General features: G+C 54.4%; 4 non-coding genes across 4 annotated transcripts; 2 read left to right on the top strand and 2 right to left on the bottom strand.

Annotated features, from left to right (window-relative positions):
* The first annotated feature begins 217 nt into the window (after positions 1–217).
* Positions 218–291, top strand: TRNAI-AAU. The gene has a single exon. It is a non-coding gene; the product is annotated as a tRNA-Ile (tRNA).
* Positions 292–2694: 2403 nt separating this feature from the next.
* On the bottom strand, positions 2695–2766 carry TRNAD-GUC. The gene has a single exon. It is a non-coding gene; the product is annotated as a tRNA-Asp (tRNA).
* A 7688-nt stretch (positions 2767–10454) lies between these two features.
* On the bottom strand, positions 10455–10536 carry TRNAS-AGA. Its single transcript has one exon. It is a non-coding gene; the product is annotated as a tRNA-Ser (tRNA).
* Positions 10537–15852: 5316 nt separating this feature from the next.
* TRNAK-CUU lies at positions 15853–15925 on the top strand. Its single transcript has one exon. It is a non-coding gene; the product is annotated as a tRNA-Lys (tRNA).
* The last annotated feature ends 8249 nt before the right edge of the window (positions 15926–24174 follow it).

The following is a 24174-nucleotide window of genomic DNA, read 5'->3' as shown; positions in this document are numbered from 1 at the left end:
TCTAAAAGAAGGTCCTGGGGCTGCCTTGCCGCTGGAGAATGCGGGCATTGATCCCGCTGCCTCTCGCATGCAAAGCAAGCGCTCTACCACTTGAGCTAATTCCCCTACCTTGGCAGGTGGTGTCTCGATCCATCCATTCGATAACGGAGGCCACATCGTTCCCCGCGCGAGCCAGTGACTCCTTCCAAAAGGGTCAGGCAAGGCAGGCCCTGCCGTTGGCCGGCTAGCTCAGTTGGTTAGAGCGTGGTGCTAATAACACCAAGGTCATGGGTTCAAGCCCCATGCTGGCCACTCCGGGAGGGAGAGGGTGGCTTCTGCTCTTTTGGCTGACTGCTAGGGGTGGCAGAGGCCAAAACCAGGTGGGCCTGGAGCTGGCAAGAGCCCTGCTGGGCGCAGGCGCTGGGCAGGACCAAGCTCCTGACACTTCCTTGGGCTCCCCTCCCTGGGCACATCGCTCCACCTGCTGCCTGAAAGGAACTTGGAGACGGGTGAGCCCGGCCGGCTGCCTTCCAGGCTCATAGGAGGCCAGGCTTGAGCTGCCCGCCCGCAAAGCCAAAATCACAGGCCTGCCGGCTCGCCCCCATTGTCCACAGAGGGTTGACCTGATGGCCCGAATTCTTGCCGGCCGCCAGCTCCACCCAAATGGACCCGACACCGGATCACGCTCCCCAGCCCAAGCCACAGAGGAAGGCTTAATCCTCGGCACCCCAACCTAGGGGAGAGGCTTCACACTCCGCCGGCGCAGGGTGACCTTTGGGACTTCCCTGGACACCATCCTCCCACCGCCCACAGCCAGACCCCCCAAGCCCACCCCTCCGACAGGAAGGAGCAGGAGGACCACTCCGCCCAGGGGCACCACCACTCGAAGTCAGCTTCACTTGCTTTCTCTTCTACCCCTTTCCTCCCCAGTTATGCGCGCCTCACGGGAGCCAGCCCTGGGAAGACGCAGGCACCGCACTCTGACTGGTGGAAGCCAAACGCCCACACCGAGAGTTTAGCACGGGCTCTTGAGGCACTGGAGGAACCCCATGCAGACGCACTGACGGAGCTAAGCTTTACGGCCAAGGGCCCTACCTGTGCAGAAAGCCAACTTGCTTGTGAAAAAGACTCCTCTTTCGGCTCCCCTTCCAAACTTCCAAATGCCTCCAAATGGGAAAACACACACACTGAAACACCCAAACGGTCCTAACGCTAGGGCCAGGCGAAAAAGAAAAGCAAGGAAAAGATTTCTAAATGGCCACCCTGCCAGAGTCGTACAGTTCCGCAAGTGAAACCCATGGGAGGGACATTACACAGAAAAGGGGAATGGAAAGCTGCCCAAATTGAGATGCTGTGGAAAGCTACAGCCCCATCGCTACTCCTACTCTGCACACTTCTTGCAACAGCTGATGAACGGCCAGGTGCTTTTCGCATCCAAGCCCACACCAGGGGAAGACCTTGAGAAGTTTCCCGTGGCTTGCCTGGTTCAGCTGGTCAGAGTGCGGCACTCGTGGAGGCCAGATGGTGCAGAGGAGCCCCTGGGTGGCTGTGGGCCTGGGGAGGATGGCTTTTGATTTTTCGGCCTGACCGCTACGGGCAGCAAGGCCAAAAGTCAGATGGCTGAATTTCCCGTCCACCACGCTCATCAGGAGCCCTTAGTCGACAGGCTGGGAGAATGCGGGCATCGCCCCGTCATATGTTTATTCCCCACTTCGAACTTTAGCATCCACAAGATGGGGACCTGCATGGGCCCCTCTCAACTTAAATCCTAGTTTAGATCTGGTAAAGCTGCCACCCTCTAGAAGTTCCAGTGTCTAGCACACGCCCTGTTCCCCCAAACCTTCCCTGGGGAACACAGACCCAAACTCCTTGACTCGTAACCCTAAGGGAAATAAACCATTCCCCCACCTTCTTCCCCCTCTCCTAGTTGTTGGGAAAGATACCTTGATTCAAACTCCTTGAATCAAACAAAGAGGGATTCACTTTTCCCCCTCCACTTCCCCTGAAAATCCAAACAAGGGAAGAAATCAATCAGGTTCTAAAAAGAAAAGGATTTTATTAAAAGAAAGAAAGTAAGTACACTATCTCTGTAACACCAGGATGGAAAAACCACGAGGCGTGCTGCAGGATAGCCCCTCCCCACCAAAAAGCAATGCCGTGACCCGGATTCAAACCGAGGTTGCTACGGCCACGGCGCAGAGTACTAACCACTATACGATCACGGCCAGGCGCTGGGGATACCGGAAGCAGCACACTGGAAAATGCTCAGCTCTGTGCTCTCGGGGCGGCCACCTACCTCGCCGGCGGCCACAGGTCTTTCTCAAGTCTCCCCATTACAGTCACAGGTCAAATGCTGAGCAAAGGAAAAAAGACAGGAAGCCAATCCCATGCCTGTCCCTTTTTCTGTCTTCCTCCACCCCTGGACCAGGTCCCTCCCCGTTTGTCTGGGCCATTGTCCTCATGCCCCTGGCCAGCCTATTTCCCTTTGCCGCTCTGAAACGTGCCCCCACGGGCAGGCCCCGAAGCTGGGCCCGAGGGCGGAAGGCCAGGGAGAGGCTTTGGCTAGGGCCAGCGTGTCCTTGCGAGGTAATTGTCTCTCTGGAGGTGAAAGTCATCAGTGCGGGGTGTGAAGGGAAGTGGCCGTAGAAGGAGAATGGAAGGCATGGGGTGGGCAGGCCAGGGAATTCTTTGTTCCCCCCTTGAAAAGGGGTCACCCTCCCCGTCAGGGAATCGAACCCCGGTCTCCCGCGTGACAGGCGGGGATACTCACCACTATACTAACGAGGAAAGGGGTATGGGGAGAGGCCCCAGCTCCCACAGACCAGCTATGGTCAGCGTACACCTACACCGTCGCATGGGCCCCAGCAGGCAACAGCACCCCTGGCCTTCTTCTGCTTCCCAAAGGCTTTGGCCGCAGCAACAGCCCTGGGAAAAGCCCTGGCCCTCCTCACCTGCCCTTGCCCAGCACGACGCCTTTCCGGGCCTACACAGCTCCTCACACAACACCCACCTGGGACCTTGCCCTCACCTACCAGCTCAGCAGCACCTTTTTTCCTCTCAAAACCTCCTCTTGACACCCTCCCCCTTCCACACTTCACACTCACCTCATCACAAACTCACCCACGGCCCCTTTGGCTTCTCAAGCGCCTCTGGAGGGACGCAGCTTCCCAGGCACGCAGATCCTTCCCTTCAACACGCACCGGACAGACATTCGAAACACAGCCCTTTCCAGGAGGGAATGCGCTGCTTTTGGACCCTGGCGCCCAGCAAGAAGTCCTGGGACTCTTTTTCTGACGGATGGACCCCACTGACTTGCCTTTACCAAGCAGAAACTAAGGACCGGCCGATGGCTCTCTTTGCAAACGGACGCCATCAGACTGAGCCACGAGGCGTGCTGCAGGATAGCCCCTCCCCACCAAAAAGCAATGCCGTGACCCGGATTCGAACTGAGGTTGCTGTGGCCACAGCACAGAGTACTAACCACTATACGATCACGGCCAGGCGCTAGGCGAGCAGGCAGCAGCCCAGCAGAAAATGCTCAGCTCTGCGCTCTCGGGGAGGCCACCTACCTCGCCGGCGGCCACAGGTATTTCTCAAGTCTCCCCATTACAGTCACAGGTCAAATGCTGAGCAAAGGAAAAAAGAGAGGAAGCCAATCCCATGCCTGTCCCTTTTTCTGTCTTCCTCCACCCCTGGACCAAGTCCCTCCCCGTTTGTCTGGGCCTTTGTCCTCATGGCCCTGGTCAGCCTATTTCCCTTTGCCGCTCTGAAACGTGCCCCCACGTGCAGGCCTCGGGGGAGGCTTTGGCTAGGGCGAGCGTGTCCTTGCGAGGTAATTGTCTCTCTGGAGGTGAAAGTCATCAGTGGGGGGTGCGAAGGGAAATGGCCGTCGAAGGAGAACGCAAGGCATGTGGTGGGCAGGCCAGGGATTTCTTTGTTCCCCCCTTCAAAAGGGGTCACCCTCCCCATCGGAGAATTGAACCCCGGTCTCCCGCGTGACAGGCGGGGATACTCATCACTATACTAACGAGGAAAGGGGCATGGTGAGTGGACTCAGCTCCCACAGACCAGTTATGGTCAGCGTACACCTACACCGTCGCATGGGCCCCAGCAGGCAACAACACCCCTGGCCCTCTTCTGCTTCCCAAAGGCTTTGGCCGCAGCAACAGCCCTGGGAAAAGCCCTGGCCCTCCTCACCTGCCCTTGCCCAGCACGACGCCTTTCCGGGCCTACACCGCTCCTCACACAACACCCGCCTGGGACCTTGCCCTCCCCTACCAGCTCAGCAGCACCTTTCTTCCTCTCAAAACCTCCTCTTGCCACCCTCCCCCTTCCACACTTCACACTCACCTCATCACAAACTCACCCACGGCCCCTTTGGCTTCCCAAGCGCCTCTGGAGGGACGCAGCTTCCCAGGCATGCAGATCCGGCTGATGGCTCCCAAGTGTGCAAGTCCGTTCCCGCAGAGCTGCCCCATAGGGTGACATTGAAGAAACTGTGGAAAACGGGACAGGGGTGGGGGGGTAATAGGCTCCTATATAAGAAAAAGTCCTCCCGGACCTGCCTGTCCCTTTAAACATGGGACATCTGGTCACCCTGGAGCACCCCCGCACTCCTGCTCCCCGGTTGGTGCGTTTGTAACCCGGGGGCTGAAGCCGACGCGAGAAAGGGAATTGAGCGAGCTCGGAGCTCTCCGGCGCCACCTGCTGGGAGCAGAGGGCAATGACTGAGCGGCGTCCTGGCTAATTTAAATATCACCTGGTTCTCTGCTGGGTGGCTCCACGGCAGAGCTCGGGTGTGGCCTGAGTATGGCAGCACCTTATTTGCATATTAAAAGCGGCAGTTTGGGGCCATTGGGGTAAAATATGAGTAAGTTTTGGGGTTGGGCCCCACATGTTTAGTGCAGGCTGTGGGGAGCCGGGCTGAGCAGAGCCTGCCCCGACGGGGTGTGTGGTCACCCTGAGCTGGGAGCGTGTGGCCAGACATGGGGAAGGGGCTGTGGGAGAAGCTTGGTTGTAAGAAGCAGAAAGTGTCTCTTTTCTTTTTTGGTGTTTGGGTGGGGTTTCTGTTACCTAATGAAGAGCAGTGGTGGGGGAGGGGAATTGAGACTCTGCTTTGGGGGTTGCTGTGGGTTGTGACACGAGCCACCCGGTGCTGGCTGCTGCTGTGGGGCATAGGACAGGTAGGGGGTGGGGGGGCTGTTTGGGGGCTTGAGATGAGGGGCAGTTCCTGGTTGGCTGGTGCCAGCCTGCCTAGTGTTTTTTGACAGCTAATCACCCATTGGCCCTTGCGTGGGGCGGGTCTCTGAAAGCTGGTCTCCCATTGGGCCCTCCCCAACTGACGTTTCTGACAGGCTCAGCTCCCATTGGTGACGTTGTCTGACAGCGAGGCGGGGCGGAGCCGCCAGGGCCTTGTGCGCTCAGAGCTCAGCGCCGCCCGCGAGAAGCGGCGCGAGGCCGCGCGGGGCCGGGTCCCGCTGCCGGGCGGAGGAACCGAGACCGCAGCAGCGGCGCCGCCTCCCGCCTGGCGAGAAGCCGCAGCACCGGGGCGGTCACAGGGCGCGAGGCGCTTCCGGGCGCGGCTGTTTTCTGCCGGTCGCGGGGTGACGGGTCCTGCCCGGGGCGGCCGGGGGGTCCCGATGGCAGCTGGGGGCTCTGGCGTCCGCCCGCCCGCGGCGGCTGGGAGCTGCGGGGCCACCTGCAGTGGCCGGGGGCTGCGGCTTCTCCTCACCCCCCCGCCCCGGTGACTGGGAGCGCCGGGCTCTGCCTGCGGTGTCTGAGCACTGGGGGCTCCTCTCCTGCCTGGGGCGGCCGGGAGCTCCCGGGGCTTCGGCGCTGCAGGGTCTGTGAGCAATGACGTGGGGCTGCAGGGTCCTCCCGCCATCAATGCCTGTTGGGAAATCCTGGTTCCATCCGCAGCGGCTGGGAGCTCTGGGGTCCACTCGTAGGAGCTGCAAGGTCCATAGGCAGTGGTGTGGGGCTGTGGGGGCTCCCCGGCCACCCATGGCTGCTGGGAGCTCCAGGGTCTGCCTGTGGGAGCTGTGGGGAGATGAGGGGTTTGGGGTGGAGGAGGAGGCTGCAGTGTGGGGCTGAGGGATTCGCAGTGCAGGAGGGGGCTGTGAGTTGAGACAGGGGGTTGGGGTCCAGGATGTGGTGATGGCTCTGGGGTGAGGACACGGATGAGGGGTTCCAGGTGTGGGAGGAAGCTCTGGGCTGGGGCAGGAGGTTGAAGTGCAGAGGGGTGAGGGCTCTGGGGTGCAAGAGGGGGCTCTGGGTTTCGGGGGGTTCAGGGCTGGGGCAAGGGGTTGGGGTGCAGACTTACCTCAGGTGGCTCCTGGTCAGCGGCGCAGCAGGGGGGACCTACTGGCCACTTCCAGGGCACAGTGCGGTGCCCTAGGACACGTAGGGACCAGCCTGCCTGAGCCCCGCAGCACCGCTGACCGGACTTTATAACCCAGTCACCCCACTGGGAGCTCCAGGGTCCCCCTGTCACATGTGGTACCTGGGAGCTCTGGGATCCACCCAGAACAGCTAGGAGCTCTGGGGGCATCCCGCTGCTCACAGTAGCTGGGAGCTGTGGGGTCCATCCGTGGTGGCATGGGCCTGTGGGAGCCCCTTCCGACACTGGTGGCTGATAGCTGTGAGGCCCCCACCGGCCGACAGCTCCAGTCTTTCTGCCCCAGGGCTGAGGTGGAAAATGTCACTGAGATCTCTGAAAGTCACAGTTTCTGTGACCCCCTTTATATAATCTTAGCCTTAATAGTTGTTGACTGTCTCTCTCAATCTAGAGGTCTGTTCTAGGGCAGATGGGACAGGGAAGACAGAAGCTCACCCCCCAGCACAGGTTTGGGCAGCAATGGCTCTTGGGCTACTTGGGCATGCAGAGGACTTGTCTAGGCCGGTGAAGCAGCTCAGCCAGATGAGGAGCTGGAAGAAGGAGACCTGAGCAGCCTGGACATCCCACTTTTTCTCCACAGCCACTGCCTATCAGCAGGGTTCCTCCTTCTCCTCAGTGAGACCAAATCTAAGCACCTAGATAGCTGGTCTGTCTGCTGCACCCCAATCCCTCATGCCTGAGCCTCCCTGCCAAAGTCCTGTACCTGGCTCCAGAGAATTGTCTCACATCTCGCTGGGAACTCGACTTCTTGTGCCCAGAGAGTCTCGGCCCCATTCAGTAGAGGACCTGAGAAACACAGTGTCTGCCTTTTACAAAGAAGTACTTGGAAAGGTTTTGTTCCTGTGACCACATGGCCTAATGGGTAAGTTGTCTGACTTTGGATCAGACGATTGAGGGTTCAAGTCCCTTCGTGGTTGTGTTGGTGCAGTTTTACCTTTGTGCTGAAAGTCCTGCTCCCTTCAGGGCTGGAACCTCTTCTTGGCTGCTCAGGCCAATGCTCTGGCTTCAGCTAGAGCCCCGGGAAGGAGTTGGGGGTTGGGTGTCACAAAGACTGGGGCATGAGCCCCAGGTGCTTCCAGTCTTGCCTTTGCCCTTCCTGACTTGCCAAAGAAAATGGGCGGCTGCCCGGGCTAGAGTGTGGAGCAGTTTCCCTCTTCTAAGTGTGCGCCTGTCCCTGTGCTGGAGGGTACTTGCTAAATAGCACCTTGGGAGCCTGGGTGTTTCTCTGCTTGTCGCCAGCTGGGGAAAAGCCTCTTGGGGTAAAATCTCCTGCCCCACTGCCAAAGTCAGCACCATGAGTGGGAACGGTAAGAGGCCCCACCAGGGGGGCTGGCCCTGCTTTCCTACCATCTTCTGATGTTGACCACAAAGCATCAGCAGCTGGTTGTGGGTGGTTTTCAGTGGGGGTTCGGCATGCCAGGGAGCAGCCTGGCTGGGTGTCTCTGTGGCTGCTGCTGGCCACGCATAGGCATGGTTCTCCCCTCCTGTTGCCCTGCCCTTGGTTGCTCTGTGGCTTTTAAGCCTTCCCTTGGAGCTGTCAGCACCAGCCGCCTCTGCTCTAGGTGCCCAGAGGAGGAGAGGTGCTGGGCTCCAGCCTGGGACTCTTCCTCCCTCCTGCCTTTCCCTGACTATGAAACCTGGCCCTGACACTCCTTTCTTCAAGCGCCATGTGGGCTAGAGGAAAAGTGTGGTAGAAAGCACAAGGGCCAAACTTGTCAGCATCAGAAATCCCAAACACCCAGTCAAACCATTAGCCACTTCTAGACCCCATTCCAACCAAAGACCTGGCTCCAGTGGGTATGAGTCACTCAGCAAAAGGTAAACAACTCCTTTTTATACAGCTGGAGATAGGAAAGCGCTTGGATCTCCAGGGATTTACCATAAGGTCCCACTGAGATTTGAACTCAGATTCCAGCATGCCAACCCTTACACCATGGGCCCAGCTTGTGCTAGTTTCTCTGAACATTGGTGACCCCATCATAGAATACCAGGGTTGGAAGGGACCTCAGGAGGTCATCTAGTCCAACCCCCTGCTCAAAGCAGGGCCAATCCACAGACAGATTTTTATTCCAGATCCCTAAATAGCCCATCTCAAGGACTGAGCTCACACACCTGGGTTTAGCAGGCGAATACTCAAACCACTGAGCTCTCCCTCCCTCACAGGCCCAGGTTGTGTAAGGGGACTGTTGGCCCTTTACTAAAACTGAGTGGGTTTTTTTTGGTTGGCTAGTTCCCAGTCCCAATAGAAGGGGGAAGGGTCAATGGGAAATCAGGACCCTGAGACTGACAGGCCCCTGGGGCGATGGTCACCAACTGGTAGGGAACAAGTGAGAATTTGTTAATGAGTAAAATTCCTGGTGAAAATTGGCAAAGCTGTGGAGAGTTTGAAAAGTTCCAGTGAATTTACACATGAAGATACAAACAGAGAGAAAGAGACCATCACAGACTGCACAGGCCCACACAGACATAAACAAAAACCAAACCCACACAGCACACAGAGCCATATACACATAAGGGAAAGCCACACAAAACATAGAACAAATCCACACCAAAAAGTACAGCAAAAGCCCACAACAGGAAAGCACAAAAACCACATACCAAAAGAATACTTAGCAAAAAACAATCTGCATGCAAAAGTCATACACACACACACACACACACACACAAAACTATGCATGGGATCCACAAAAATCACACAGGACCCACATGCACATCAACACGACAGACAACAAAACCCCCACAACATACAGAAAGCCAGGCAGGGTTTGAGTCTCACAGCCAAGAGGGTGAGCACACAGGTGGTTTGGGGAGTAAAGACTGAGGGGGAGTCGGGGGCAGTGCTCTGGGCTCTGCCTGACCCCTCCTGACACAGGCGGCTGGTGGAGAGCAGAGCCTGGTAGATCTGTGGAATCTGCCCTGCTCTCTGTAAAGCAAGGGGACCTCGGGGTCTTCTGAGCTGCAATTGTATTTTCTGCAGGGCAAAATGATTGGCAGAAGCTATTTGCTTAAATGAAACTAGTGCTCCAGGTGAGGCTTGAACTCACAACCTCAGCATCACTCCATTCAGCACTGGTACTAGAAGTACCGTGCACTAACCACTGATAAGCTGCCAAAAAATTAACAACCAGTTTCCTCCTCCTCACTCCACAAGGGGGTCGTGCCCCCCAGGACTCCTGCCCCATCCAATTGCCCACATTCTTTGATGCCCCCCCGGGATCCCTACCCCATCCAACCTCCTTCCCTGCCCCGCCCCCCCCCCGACTCCCCATCCAACCTCTCCTCTCATTCCTGATGGCCCCCTGGGACCCTTGCCCTCATTCAATCCCCGTTCCCTGCCCTCTGACCACCCTGACCCCTATCCACCCCCCCGAACTCCCCTGCCCTCTTCCAACAGCCCCTCCCTGCTCCCTGCCCCTTTACCACGCTCGAGGCCGGGCCGGGGGCACTGGACCAGGCCAGGGATGAGCTGGAGCCGCTTGGCAGGGCCCAAGCCCGGGAGGGGGAGAAGTTTGGCTGGAGCCAGGCTTGGAAAGGTAAGCTGGGGCGGGGGAGTGAGGACGGCTCCAGGGAGGCATGGCAGGGCCCAGCCCAGTCCTGCTCCAGCCGAGTGCCCCGGCCCTATCTGAGTGGCTCTTGGCCAGGGCCGGTGCCGCTCGGCCGGGGCCAAAGCTGGATGTGGGGAATTCAGTCTCTGTGTTTGTGAGCTGATGTTTTCCTCTCACAGGTCAGTGCCTGCATTGAAATACCCAGAGGGATCTAAGGGCTCGAGTACGCTGGGCACTGAACTGACAGAGCGATGTCTCCCAGGGTGTGAATCCCCCCCTCTCCCCAAACCCATAGAGTTAAGGTGACCTAAGCCCTGGTTAGCTAGTGCTAAATAAAAGGAAGAGTTGTTTTGTCAATGTAACTATTACAGGGATGGGAAAACCCCTCCAGTCACTGTCTACTCCAAAGTGCTATAGCAGTGCCACAGCAGCATTTTAAGTGTTGACAGAGTGAAAGTAGATCTGGCTCCAGTTTGCACTGTGGATGCTCAGGGACTAAGACTAGAGTAATAATGACAACAGTGCAGTGCTTGCGTAGTTGACAGGATTTGAACCTGTGTGGGGTGACCCCAATGGATTTCTAGTCCATCGCCTTAACCACTCGGCCACAACTACTTGACATACAGCTGTTTTACTACATGATGATTCTGTTCTCACTGAATTGTCACTTCAAATTGCTCAGACCAGCTTCCCCAGCACACTCACGGCTGCGCATCAGTGTAAGTGTGTCCTTGGCTGAACAGCGAGAATTCCTGCCCATTTCCCTTCCGGCTGGAGCAGGATTAGAGTGTGTTTGTGTGAATGACATTGCTGTAGATTGTTGTTAATTCGCCACTCTGACAATTCAGACAGTCCCTTTCCTAGTCAAATCTCCAGCACATCGTTCCAATAGCCTGGGGCAGGATTTCTCTGTGGCACTGAAATTTTTTCAGGGGGATGGTGCATGAACTCAGCCTTGCATTCCACCCTTGATGTTTCATGGACTAACAACAGCAGCAGAAAGAAAGAGCCGAGCCAATATCTCCCTGGCAGGGATGCAGGTGCCACGACCCCTCTGTCTGACCGTCACCACTGCAGGAGAGAAGGGGTCACTGGAATCGAATGCCCTGGCTCAGACAAGAGACACAGGGAGGTTTTGCTGTTCATGGATCTGTGCAAAGGAAATTGTGTCTCTGTGTGAAATTGAGGCGGGAAATGAAACGTCCACATGGTGGCCCAATGCTCTAGGGAATGTGGGTGAAGGACTCGGGCTGAGAAATGATTTAACAGGGGGTTGTATTTATTGCCCTGATTAAAATCTATGGCTAAAAGGCAGCCACTGTTGTTAGTACTTGTACCTGTGTAGGGACACCCCAGTGGGTGTCAAGTCCATTGCCTTCACCAGGGGCAGTCGATTATTTTATCAAGATACAAATTTCTTGGTCAAGGCCTAGGCTCCAGAGAAAACAATACACTGCTGATAAGCAGAAGTACATCAAAAGATTTTGCAGCCACCAGGGGCATAACTATGATGTGTCGTGTTTCACTCTTTATATCTGGCACCACCTCCTTTCCCTTTAGCCTTGTAGTTGACCAAGGGCAAAAATGAACATCTCCTCAGATATCAGGGAGTGTTTATGTCCATTCCTGCGAGCTACACAGGGGTTTGATGTTGCTGCTTTCAATCCTCTGGCTCTGGCGGGATAAGGAACAATTCAGGCTGTCACTGAACTGAAGGAGGAAGATCAGTTTTTGACAGGGAGAGGGACGCCTCCTCTTAAAGGTGTTTGTCTGGCTGGCAGTCCTGGTTCCCAGGTCTCGCCCGTGGGGCTCCAGCAGTATTGGGACCAGGTCACTCCCTTGGCCCCACCTGCTGCCCCCAGGGGCCCCGTCAGTGCAGCGGAGCTGAGCAGCGTCTGCCTGCTCACTCCAGTGGCTGCCGGCCCCTCCCCATGGCAGGGCAGGGTGGGTCTGTGCCTCCGCACGCTGCCCCTGCCTTTTCACCCCTGTGACCAATGGGACGCTGTGGGGGTGATGCCTGGGGGTAGCAGCATGCGGAGGACCCCCAGCCCGCCCTGCCTTGGAGCCCCAGGTAAGCGCCACACTCCTGACTCCCTCCCAGAGCCTGCACCCCCACCCCCTCCTCATATACTCACTCCCAGCCCCCAACTCCCTCCCAGACCCTGCACCCCTCCTGCACCCCAATCCCCAGCCCCAACCCAGGGTCTGAACCCTAGACCTCCTTCCCCCACCCAAACTCCCTCCCAGAGCCTTAGGCAGGTGAGGGGTGGAGTTTTGGGGGGCGGGTTCTGGGCAGTATGAGTGACATTATTGGCCCACTGGGAGGACTGGAGGACTGGCCCTGGCCCTAAGGTAAATTGTGGTTGAGACCCTGCTTTATGGGATTGAAGCATCGCTGGAGAGACTGACGGGCAGGGAGCTGGGGAGCTGTGTGTGCCCCAAGGACAGTTGTTGTTGTGCTCTGGTGACACAGAGCGGGGGTGGGGAGTTTGTAAACTGTGGTGTTTTAACAGAGATAAAGTTTACTAACCCCCAGGTTAAAAACTGTTTCTGCTCTCGGCTGTACATGACGCTCTCTGTTGAGCATATAAATCAGTGGGTGAATGTTTCCCTGCAGGGTAATGGGATCTAATCCAAGTAATTCCCTTTAAAAACTTTTTTGAATGAAAATCGATTTCCAGACCCATCTCCAGTATGTTCAGGAGGTCGCTGAATGGGGGTGGGCAGGGCTTGAAATGAATTTAAACACTCAGCATTTTCCTATGCAAATGAATAAAGACCTAGCAGAGCTGTCCAGCAGCTGAAATCAGTTCCAGTCCTCGGCGTCTCTAAGAGGGACACTCGGTAGCTGAGGCATGTGGGACACCTCTGTGGTGAGGACAGGTGAACAAATGCTGGATTCAATGAAAGCTGAGCCCATAGGAGGGGAAGGTGAACGGCAGCACCACACAGGGTCATAACACTCAGACACGGGGCTTCACTGTCACTGCCCCTGTGTTTTCCATCATTTCTATCCTAAGGAACACACCCTCCCCCTCCCCCCCCCACTGTCACACACAACCTTCTCCCCTTGAGCCCCATCCCACCCCTACCACTCCCCCACACACGCCATGGGACACAGCCTCTCGGTGACTCACCCAGATGGGGGCTTGTCTCTGCAGCTCCCCAGCAGGGGAGCAGAGAACTGAAAGGGCCACAGGAGACCAATGGAGCTAGGCAGGGATAGAAAAGACTTCCCTTCCCTTCCCAAGAGTCCCGTTAATCTCACCCATGGGACGTTCCAGCACCGGGTGGGCTCAAAGCACCAACCTTCCCCTGAGCAACGGAAGGGGGAACCAGCTCTAGCACACAGAAGGAGGCTCCCCACCTCTGCTGCTGCCATCCTGCAGCCTTTAATATGGATTTGTTTTAGCTAATGCAACCCCTGACCCCTCTAATCCATCCATGAAATACAGATACAAACTCCTACATGTGGGCTCCAGTGGTGCAATGGGTTAGTGCCCAGTGCTTATAGCGCACTGCTGAGTAGGCTGAAGTTGTGAGATCAAACCTCCCCTAAAATGCTAATTTTCTTTAAGCAAATAGCTTCTGCCAATCATTTTGCCCTGCAGAAAATACAATTGCAGCTCAGAAGACACCGAGGTCCCCTTTGCTTTACAGAGAGCAGGGCAGATTCCACAGATCTACCATGCTCTGCTCTCCACCAGTCGCCTGTGTCAGGAGGGGTCAGGCAGAGCCCAGAGCACTGCCCCCAACTCCCCCTCAATCTTTGCTCCCCAAACCACCTGTGTGCTCACCCTCTTCGCTGTGAGACTCAAACCCTGCCTGGCTTTCTGTATGTCGGTGTGGTTTTTGTCTGTCTCATTGATGTGCGTGTGGGTCCTGTGTGATTTTGGTGGATGCCTTGCATAGTTTTGTGTGCGTGAGTGTGTGTATGATTTTTGCATGAATATTGTTTTTTGCTTAGTATTCTTCTGTTATGTGGGTTTTGTGCTTTCTTGTTGTGGGCTTTTGCTGTACTTTTTGGTGTGGATTTGTTCTTTCTATGTTTTGTGTGGCTTTCCCTTATGTGTATATGGCTCTGTGTGCTGTTTGGTTTTTGTTTATGTCTGTGTGGGCCTGTGCAGTCTGGGATGTTCTCATTCTCTCTGTGTGGGTTTGTCTCTCTGTTTGTATCTTCATGTGTAAATTCACTGGAACTTTTCAAAATCTCCACAACTTTGCCAATTTTCACCAGGAATTTTTCTCCATTAACAAATTCTGACTTGTTCCCTACCACTTGGTAACCATTGCCCCAGGAGCCTGTCAGTCTCCGGGTCCTGATTTCCCATTGACCCTTCCCCCTTCTATTGGGACTGGGAACTAGCCAACCAAAAACCCCACTAAGTTTTAGTAAAGGGCCAACAGTCCCTTACATGAGCCAGCCCCGTGAAGGTCACCAATGTGCAGAGAAGGCAGCACAAGCTGCTCTCATGGTGTAATACACAGGGCTCTGAATCCTGCAAAGTGAGATCAAATCTCAGTAGGACCTTGTGTTAGCTGGTGGTAAAGATCTGGTGCTCAAAGTGCTTTCCTGTTTCCAGCTATATAAGAGTGAGTCATTACCCTTCTGCTGGGTGACTCCTCCCCCACTGGAGCCAGGTCTTTGGTTGGGGTGTAGAAGTGGCTGTGGCTTTGTCTGGTGGTTGGGATTCTCACTGCTTCACCTGATGCCCACAAGTTTGGTGCTTGTGGCCACACTTTTCCTCTTGCCTACATGGCACTTGAACAAAGCGGTGCCAGGGCCAGGCTTGCGGGGCAGGAGGGAGGCAGAGTCCCAGGCTAGAGCCCAGCACCTCTCCTCCTCTGGGCACCTAGAGCAGAGGCGGCTGGTGCTGACAGCTCCAAGGGAAGGTTTAAAAGCCACAGAGCAACCGAGGGCAGGGCAAGAGGAGGGGAGAACCATGCCTATGTGTGGCCAGCAGACAGGCAACAAGACTCCCAGCCAGCCTGCTCCCTGCCATGCCGAACACCCACTGAAGGCCACCCGCAGACCACCATGCAGGGCGGCTGCTGATGCTCTGTGGCCAACACCAGTAGACCATAGGAAAGCAGGGCCAGCCCCCATGGTGGAGCCTCTTACCGTTCCCACTCATGGTGCTGACTTTTGCAGTGGGGCAGGAGATTTTACCCCAAGAGGCTTTTCCCCAGCTAGTGAGAAGCAGAGAAACATCCAGGCTCCAAAGGCGCTATGTAGCAACCCCCCTCAAGCACATGGACAGAGGGAAACTGCTCCATACACTTGCCCGGGCAGCCATCCATTTTCTTTGGCAAGTCAGGAATGGCAAAGGCGAGACTGGAAGCACCTGGGGCTCATGCCTCAGCCTTTGTGATGTCCAACCCCCAACTCCTTCCTGGGGCTCTAGCAGAATGCAGAGCATTGGCCTGAGCAGCCAAGAAGAGGTTCCAGATTTGAAAGGAGCAGGACTTTCAGCACAAAGGTAAAAATGCACAAGCACAACGGGACTTGACCTCTCAAGCTCTTGATTCAAAGTCAGACACCTTATCCGTTAAGCCATGTGGATGCCTACTTCATGCACTTTGTTGGAAAAGGTGGACACTGTGTTTCTTGGGTCATTTATTGAGGGGGGGCAAGACTCTCTGGGCACAAGAAGTCGAGTTCCCAGCGAGATGTGAAACGTAATTTTATGGAGCCAGGTGCAGGACTTTGGGAGGGAGGCTCAGGCATGGGGTATTGTGGTGCAGCGGATGGACCGGCTGTCTAGGTGTGGAGATTTAGTCGCACTGAGGCACAGGAGGGAGGAGGAGGAGGAATCCTGCTGACAGGCAGTGGCTGTGCAGAAAAAGAGGAGGGGTTCCTGGGACTTTTTTTGCCTCTCTTTGGCCTGCCTGCTCACTCTTGTGGTGAACCGTAACAATGGTTTTCAACAAGCCCAGGTAGCTCAGTTGGTAGAGCATCAGGCTCTTAATCTGAGGGTCCAGGGTTCAAGCCCCTGTCTGGGTGCTCAGCTTTTAAGTTGCCTTATGTGCCAGGAGCCAAATTCTGTTTACAGCCACATGCAGATACCCAGAACCTGTGGCCATTTCATGGAAAGGTTCCTTTCCTTTCCTTGGCAATCAGGAGAGAAGTCACATCCACAGGAGCAGATGTAGAAAGCGCAGTCTCTGGCTGCCAGGAAGCGCTGTGCCAACATAGCGTTCTCTACAATGGCGCTTAGATCGGGATAATTTACATGGCTCAGCACCCCCAGTTCCAGCCCCTCTGCCCAGGCAGCTCCCCCAGCCTGACACACACACACAGCCCCTGCACCCGCCCCACCCCAGGTCTCCTCAGCCCAGAGGGGAGCCCCCCGGCTGAGTGGGGAATCAGAACCCCCCGAAATTACCCTGGGACCAGCATGATCTGCCTCCGCCCTGCCCTGCTTCGCATGTATTTGGAGTGAGTCAGTTTCCCTGTCCCAACATGTGTCCTGCAATGTGTCTCTTCTCCTCCTTAGTTCCCTCCAAACTGTCTTATTTCCCTGCACCCCAGGCTGGGTATCTGCCCACCCCGCTCCTTCCCCCAATATCTCCCTGCCCCTACAGGTCTATAGGGCTGGATCCCTCCCTCCCCCCTTCTCCTCTCATTTCCTGCCTCTGGGGGTTTAAGGAGATGTGTCTCTCCTCCCTCCATCCCCTCTCCTGCCCCCCCATATCCCGCTGCCTCTAGGGGTCTATGGGGCTGGGTCTCTCCCCCTATCTCCCCCCATCCCCTCATCCCCTTCCCCAATATCTCCCTGCCCCAGGCTGTGATGTGCTATGACGTGTGCTGGGGCTGTGACGTGTGCTGGGGCCAGGGCCGGCTCCAGGGTTTTTGCCACCCCAAGCGGCAGGAAAAAAAAAATCTGTGATCACAATCGGCGGCAGCTCCACTGCGCTGCTTTCTTCTTCGGCAGCAATTCGGTGGCAGGTCCTTTCCTCCAAGAGGGACCGAGGGACCTGCTGCCGAATTGCTGCCAAAGAGCCCGACGTGCCGCCCCTTCCCCTTGGCCACCCCAAGCACCTGCTTGCTGAGCTGGTGCCTGGAGCCGGCCCTGGCTGGGGCTGTGACGGGCTGTGACCTGCTCACTCCCCGAGGGCAACTCACTCACTTGAAACCAGCAGGACAGAAGGTGGCACGTGTCCATGGGCGGGGCTATGCAGATGAGCAGTGTCTGGCGGCAGGACGGGGAGCAGCGAGAGGAACCGAAGGAGCCCGGCGGAGAGAATTCTCTGTGTGTGGACAGAATCCCACCAGTTTTCTCTGTGTTGGGGGGAGGGGGGCAGATTTCATGATGTCACAGTCCTTGGGGGAGGAGTTTGAATCATAAGTCCAAAGTGGGAGAACAACTCCCCCCACTTGTGCTCAGTCTCCTCTAGGGGGCTGGGCTGGGCTCTCTAGGGAGGGGAGCCCAGGAAAAAACAGTTTCCCCTATGGAACCCAGGAGTCCTGGATCCCAGTCCCACTGCTTTAGACCCCCCTCCACTTCTGAGCCAGGAATAGAACCCAGGGGTCCTGGTGCCCAGCCCCCACCCTGCTCTGACCACTAGACCCCACTCCCCTCCCAGGGTGGTGCAGGGGTCACTGGGTCTGTGTCCCAGCTCTGCTAAGGGCCGTGACTGATTTTCCCAAAGTGCTTCCTTCTGAATCCAGCACATCTGCCCCCCCCCTCCGCCCGGTCGCTGCCTGAACTAGTCTGAACTTGAAATTAGTCTGAACTTGAGCTGCCTGTTATTAAAAGCTGGTTCCCCAATTCAGTTCCAACTGCCCTGCTAGAAACACCCCCAGGTCCCTGCTCACCCCAGGAAGAGGAAAAAGAGAAACCCCCACTGGGCACTGCCCTTGGCTCCAGGCTGGTGTCCGGGGGTGCGGGTGGGGACTGATTGTTTGCTGCTGAGGAGGGAGCCAGTAGAGGCCTCTGGTGCTCTGCTCCTAGCATCTGCCTGACCCAGGCTGTCCTCTGCCTCAGCTGCTGCTCCCGGCCTGCTCTAGAGTCAAACACACAGGGCCCCCAGGGGAACAGAGGCTGGGACAGGGCAGCAGCCTGGGCTGGGCTGGGAAGATGCTGGGAGTTCTCGTTCCCTGAGAATTGGCCTGGCTCCCTTCTCAACAGCAAACAAATCAATTCCATGTCCCCTCCCCAGAAAAACCAGCCTGGAGCCAAGGGCAGCAGGGCACGATTCCCTCCAGTTCTCACCGAGGCAGGAGAGAATCCAGGGTGTTTCTAGCAGAGCTTATGGAATTGATGTGGGGAAACCAGCCTTTAATAACAGGCAGTTCCAGTTTAAGCTAAGAGTTTTTAACAATTTTTACAACATTAAATAACCCTTCAATTGTAGTGTCACCATCCATAAAATTGCTTCAGCCTTACATGTTCCCAAGTGCAAAACTAAACATCTCTTCAAATCCAAGAGAGTGGAGATCAGTTAGTGTTCAGAGTCATCCCACATAAAAGAACCATGTTGTCGTACACACTGGCCCCATCATGTGGCCATCACCTTTCCCTCCTCTCTGTTAAAAGTTTTAGTATTTTGCACAGAAACTTTCTTCCCTCAGGAGAGACCTGGGAACCAGGGCTGCCAGCCAGACAAACACTTTTAAGAGGAGGCGTAACCTGTCAAAAAATGATCTCCCTCCTTCAGTTCAGTGACACCCTGAAATGTTACTTGTCCCGGCAGAGCTGGAGGATTGAAAGCAGCTACATCAAACCCCTGTGTAGCTAGCAGGAATGAACATAAACACTCCCTGGTATCTGAAGAGATATTTAGTTTTACCCTTGGTAAACTACAAGACTAAAGGGAAAGGCAGTGGTGCCAAATATATAGAGTGAAACACGAAACAATCGTCATAGTTATGCCCATAGTGACTGCAAAATCTTTCTATATTCTTATTATTATTTTCTCTGGTGTCTAGACATTGACTAGACCTTGACCAAGAAATTTGGCTCTTGATAAAATAATCAACTACCCCTGGTTAATGCAATGGACTAGAAATTGACTGGGGTCTCTCCACGCAGGTTCAAATCCTGCCAGCTACAGATGCATTAGTATATTGTCATTACTGTTGTCTTAGTGCCGGAGCATCCACAGAGCCAAACTGGAGCCAGATCTGGTCTTGCTCTGAGGCTGTCTACACTTAAAATCCTGCTATAGCACTGTGGAGAAGACCATTGATACAGTGAGGGGAGGGGTTTTCCATCCCTGTAATAGCTACATTGGCAGAACAATCTTTCCTTTCATTTAGCACTATCTAACCATGGCTTAGGTCAGCTTAATTATACTGGTTCTGGGTTTTTTCACACCCTGAAAGACATACTTGTTAGAGGGTATATCCTATCACCCTCCCATTCCCTGGTCCTTCTCGCATGACCAGAGAGTAGCAATACACAAAGTTCAAAGGTGCAAACAATTCAATGTTTATTGAGGAAAACTTCCAGCAAGCAATGATTCCAATTTCCTTCCTCAGTGTCCCCCTTCCCAGCTCTGACACCACAGAGCCTTGCCTGTGTCCCTGTTTCCATTCCCTGTTCCTATTCCCCCCCTTAGCAAAACATAATTCCCCTTCCCCTCCCCTCCCCTCCCCCTCCTTACTTCCTGACTGACTGCAGACTATATAGTAAAACTTGAGTTCTGCTTAGCTATACCCTAACCACTCATTTTACTGAAATGTAACTAACCAATCCTAACATAGTGTAACATGATTATCTAACCAATTATACCCCACCACCTTAATTGGTTTACACCCAACAACTTAATTATACAGCAGACAGAAAGAATCACAGCACCAGACAGAGATTATACATACAAGCAATAGGAAAATGGGGACTACAGTGATAGAACAACACAGAAATGAGGATTTCACACCCCAGCTATTGATCAGTGAGTTGTTCCTAGACAGGATGCTATCATGGTAGAGGTTGTGGGTGCTGGTTGCTTAACTGTCTGGCCCCCAGGGCAGGATTTTGAGGTTCACCATTACTTTCTCAGAATGCCAGCACCCATCTTTTGTTCACTTAAAATGCGAGCAGGGAGATTCCAACACCACAGAATTCATGGAGCTCCAGGAAACGTGTAACTTTAGGTCCGGGTGAGTGTGTCTAAAATTCAGCTGTGCTGTAGAAGGTCTCTAGGAGTTGAAAGAGATGTGCCATCTCGACCTCCCTAAAGAGTTCATCAATTATTAATGAAAACTAGGGTTGATAAGTCATGTTTTTTGTAGCAGGAGGATGGTGGACTGGTCTAAAGTGCCAGTTTTAAGACTCTTTTTTCCCTATCTCTTGGGTGTTCTGGTCTCTGCATAGAGATGTGGTTTCAAATCCCACTCCTGACATGACCATTTAATTCTATCTGGAGAAAATAGCCTCACTTCAATCTCCTGTGCAACAATAGAACCCCATTTGCTTAGCTTTGCTATTCCAGTAGTTGTGAGAGAAGCTCCAAACCAGGGGGAAACAGGGCCTGTTCTCTCGACCCATCAATTTTTGTCTTCCTTCATTCCAAGCCATTTTCTCAGAAACATCCATATTTCCCACACTATTTTGTTTAATGTTCTTTGCTTTTATGAAAGTTTAGAGTCATCATTTAATTGCCACACAACTGTACTTATGAAGTGAAGTGAAACACAATATTTTTTGGATATTCTTGCAGAAGAATTTTGCTTTCTGACCTGGAATTGAACAGGGGCTACCCGAGGGGGACAATGCTGCTCCCTTTTCTTGGCTCATCCAAAAAACATAAGTTCTTGGTGCCCTTTGTTTCCCTGTTCTTCAAAGGCAAATCAGCTGGTTTAGCGGCTACTGAGAAAGCCTTAGAAAAGGGCCCCAAAATTGATAGCAGCTGGTTTCTATAGTGTAGGGGACAGGAAGCAGGGTGGGTTGGATGGGGAGTGGTTGGGGTGGGGGTCTCTGGAGGGGGCAGTCAGGGAGCAGGGGGGGTGGATGGGGCATGGGAGTCCCGGGGTCTGTTAGGGGGTGGGGGAAGGATAGGAGACAGGGCAGTCAGGGAACAGGGAGCAAGGAGGGTCCTGGGAGCACTGTTAGGGCGGGGGGGGGTTTCCTGGGGGGGGGGTCAGAGAACAAGGAGCTGGGGGGGTTGTATGGGTCCAGAGTTCTGGGGGTCCTGTCAGGGGGCGGGGAGCAGTTGGATAGGCATGGGAGTCTGGGGGGTTCTGTCTGGGTGCGGGGGTGTGGATAAGGGTTGGGGCAGTCAGGGGAGAGGCAGGGGGTAGGGTCCAAGGGGGGCAGTCAGGGGACATGGGGCAGAGAGGCTTAGATAGGGAGTGGGGTCCCAGGAGGGGGTAGTAGGGACAAGGAGCAGGGAGGATGGGGTTTGGGGGGGCAGTCACCCAGCCTTCTGCCTGGAGCCCTGACCCCCCCACACGCCCCAGGCCCCTGCCCTGAGCCCTGTACCACCCAGCCCCCTGTTGACTTCTTCACCCCGCCACGACCCCAGCCCTGAATCTGGCACCCCCACACATCCCCAGCCTCCCCACATCCCATGCACCCCGCACATCCTCACCCTGAGCACCAAATGGGAGCTCCTGCACCCCTCCGCACACATTCCCACCTGCACCCCTCATGCCAAATGGGAGCTCCCCAGGTAAGTGCCCCCACACCCAAACCTCCTGCCCCAACCCTGAGCCCCCTCCCTCATTCTAGCTCCTGGCCAGACCCTTCACCCCCAGCCCTGTGCTCGGTCCACTTCCACCCTCAGCTCAGTGCAGAGAGGGTAAGAGAATGGGCCAGAACCAGGGTACCCACTATATGTGGGCAGGGCCAGGACTCCACACCAGCAGCGGGCTGAGCAGGTCTGGCAGCCGGGATCCCGGCTGGCAGGAGCCAGCGGATGGAACCCCTGAGCGGCAGTGGGCTGAGCCGCACAGCCCGCTGCTGGTCTGGGGTTCTGGCTGACAGACCCTTCCCAGCTGGGGTCCTGGCCGCAGGCCCCGCTCAGCCCACTGCCGGCCTAAGTGAACAGAACCCCAGACCAGCAGCGGGCTGAGCGGGCCGGTGGCATAAGATCAACATTTTAATTTAATTTTAAATGAAGCTTCTTAAACATTTTGAAAACCTTGTTTATTTTACAATACAACATTAGTTTAGTTATATAATATATAGACTTGTAGAGAGAGACCTTCTAAAAAACATCAAAATGTATTACCGGCACGCGAAACCTTAAATTAGAGTGAATAAATGAAGACTCGGCACACCGCTTATGAAAGGTTGCCAACCCCTGCTCTAGAGGTTTTTATGGCATTGATCTCCCTTGCAGATTCTCTGATGGCTAACATGGGCTGATTGCCAAGAGAAGGTTTTCCCACACTCACTGCATTCATAGGGCCTCTCCCGTGTGTGGATTCGCTGATGTTTAGAAAGGGCAAATCTTTGAATGAAGCTTTTTCCACAGTCACTGCATTCATAGGGCCTCTCACCTGTGTGGATTCTCTGATGAACAGAAAGGGCTGATCTTTGAGTGAAGCTTTTTCCACAGTCACTGCATTCGTAGGGCCTCTCTCCTGTGTGGATACTCTGATGTTGATAAAGGCCTGAGCTGCGATTGAAGGTTTTCCCACACTCACTGCATTCATAGGGCCTCTTCCCTGTGTGGATTCTCTGATGTTGATAAAGGCCTGAGCTGCGATTGAAGGTTTTCCCACATTCACGGCATTCATAGGGCCTCTCCCCTGTGTGAATTCTCTGATGTTTGGAAAGGGCTGAGCTGTTAGTGAAGCATTTTCTACACTCACAGCATTCATAGGGCCTCTCCCCTGTGTGGATTCTCTGATGAGTAAGAAGGTTTGAGCTGCAATTGAAGGTTTTCCCACACTCACTGCATTCATAGGGCCTGTTCCCTGTGTGGATTCTCTGATGTTTAGAAAGGCTTGAGCTGCTAGTGAAGGTTTTCCCACACTCACTGCATTCATAGGGTCTCTTCTCTGTGTGGATTATCTGATGTTTAGAAAGGTCTGAGCTGGTAATAAAGCTTTTCCCACACTCACAGCATTCATAGGGCCTCTCCCCTGTGTGGATTCTCTGATGTTTAGAAAGGTCTGAGCTGCTCGTGAAGCTTTTCCCGCACTCACTGCATTCATAGGGCCTCTCCCCTGTGTGGAGTCTCTTATGAACAACAAGATTTGATCTGTAAGTGAAGGTTTTTCCACACTCAGTGCATGTATTTTTCCTCTTTCCGCTCAGGATTTCCTGCTGGGTTGTGGTTTCCTTGACGCTCTTCTGAGTTCCCCGACAGGAAATAAATTTACCCACTTTCTCCTCTGGCTGGTTTCCTTGCTCTCTTTCTGGTCTGTGCTGAATCTCACAGGATTTTCCCTGCTTATGACTCCAGGACACATTCCTTTTCGATCTTTGTGATAATTCTCTGTGTTTAGCCACTTGCTCAACATTTTCCTGCTGAGAATTCTGCTCCTCTTTCTCACATACCATTGCGTCACCTGCTGTGATAAGAGACAGAAACCTCAGACAGGGATGGAAAGGGGAAGGCCAAACCAAAACAAGTGCTTGAGACAGGTCAAATAAAAACAAGAACTGAACTCCCCCAAACTCTTCCCTAAACAGGAGAGAGGAGGGGATCAATTTGGCCCTCACATCCCATCCAAATTCACAGGGGGAAGGGAGGAAGCTACTGCCTGGTGTCTGCTAGGGTCTACAGGAAGCCATGAGCTATATTTACCCTGAGGATACGATCCCTGCTAGGGACAATAATGAACTGAGAAACCTTCCAAGGGCTTTGTAGGGCATCCCAGATGTTTCCTTCAGGCACTTACAGATTCTGAGTTGGTTTAATCTTTCCTCACCTGTGCAAGGAACTCTCAGGATCTCTCTTTCCTCTGAACCCTGGAGGTCTGGGGCCCATGGCTCGTCCCCTTGTTCCAGCTGGGAGATTATATGAGGTTTGGAAACTGGAAACCCTGCTCAGATGAAAGAAAACAAAGGAGTTCAGTTGATTTCATATGACTGTGTCATAAAAAACATTATTAATTTAACTTCAGTGCTTACTGTGACCCAGTGTGCCTGGGGCAGTCCACACTGAAAATGCCAAGATCAGGGCAGGCTGAAAAAGGGAGAGCAGATGCTCCCAAAACTGGTGGTTAACACGGAAGTTAAATTCACCGATCAGTCACCAACTGTGCTTCTGATCCTCCACACTGGTTATCGAGAAACTGAAAAAAGACATCACACGGCCCCCTTTACTGCATTCCAGTTCTCTGACTCCCAATCA

Source organism: Mauremys mutica, unplaced genomic scaffold (genome assembly GCF_020497125.1).
Source record: "Mauremys mutica isolate MM-2020 ecotype Southern unplaced genomic scaffold, ASM2049712v1 Super-Scaffold_100099, whole genome shotgun sequence".
Classification (NCBI taxonomy): domain Eukaryota; kingdom Metazoa; phylum Chordata; order Testudines; family Geoemydidae; genus Mauremys; species Mauremys mutica.
Note: the sequence above shows the minus strand (reverse complement) of the source record. Positions and strands in the feature narration are given on the sequence as shown.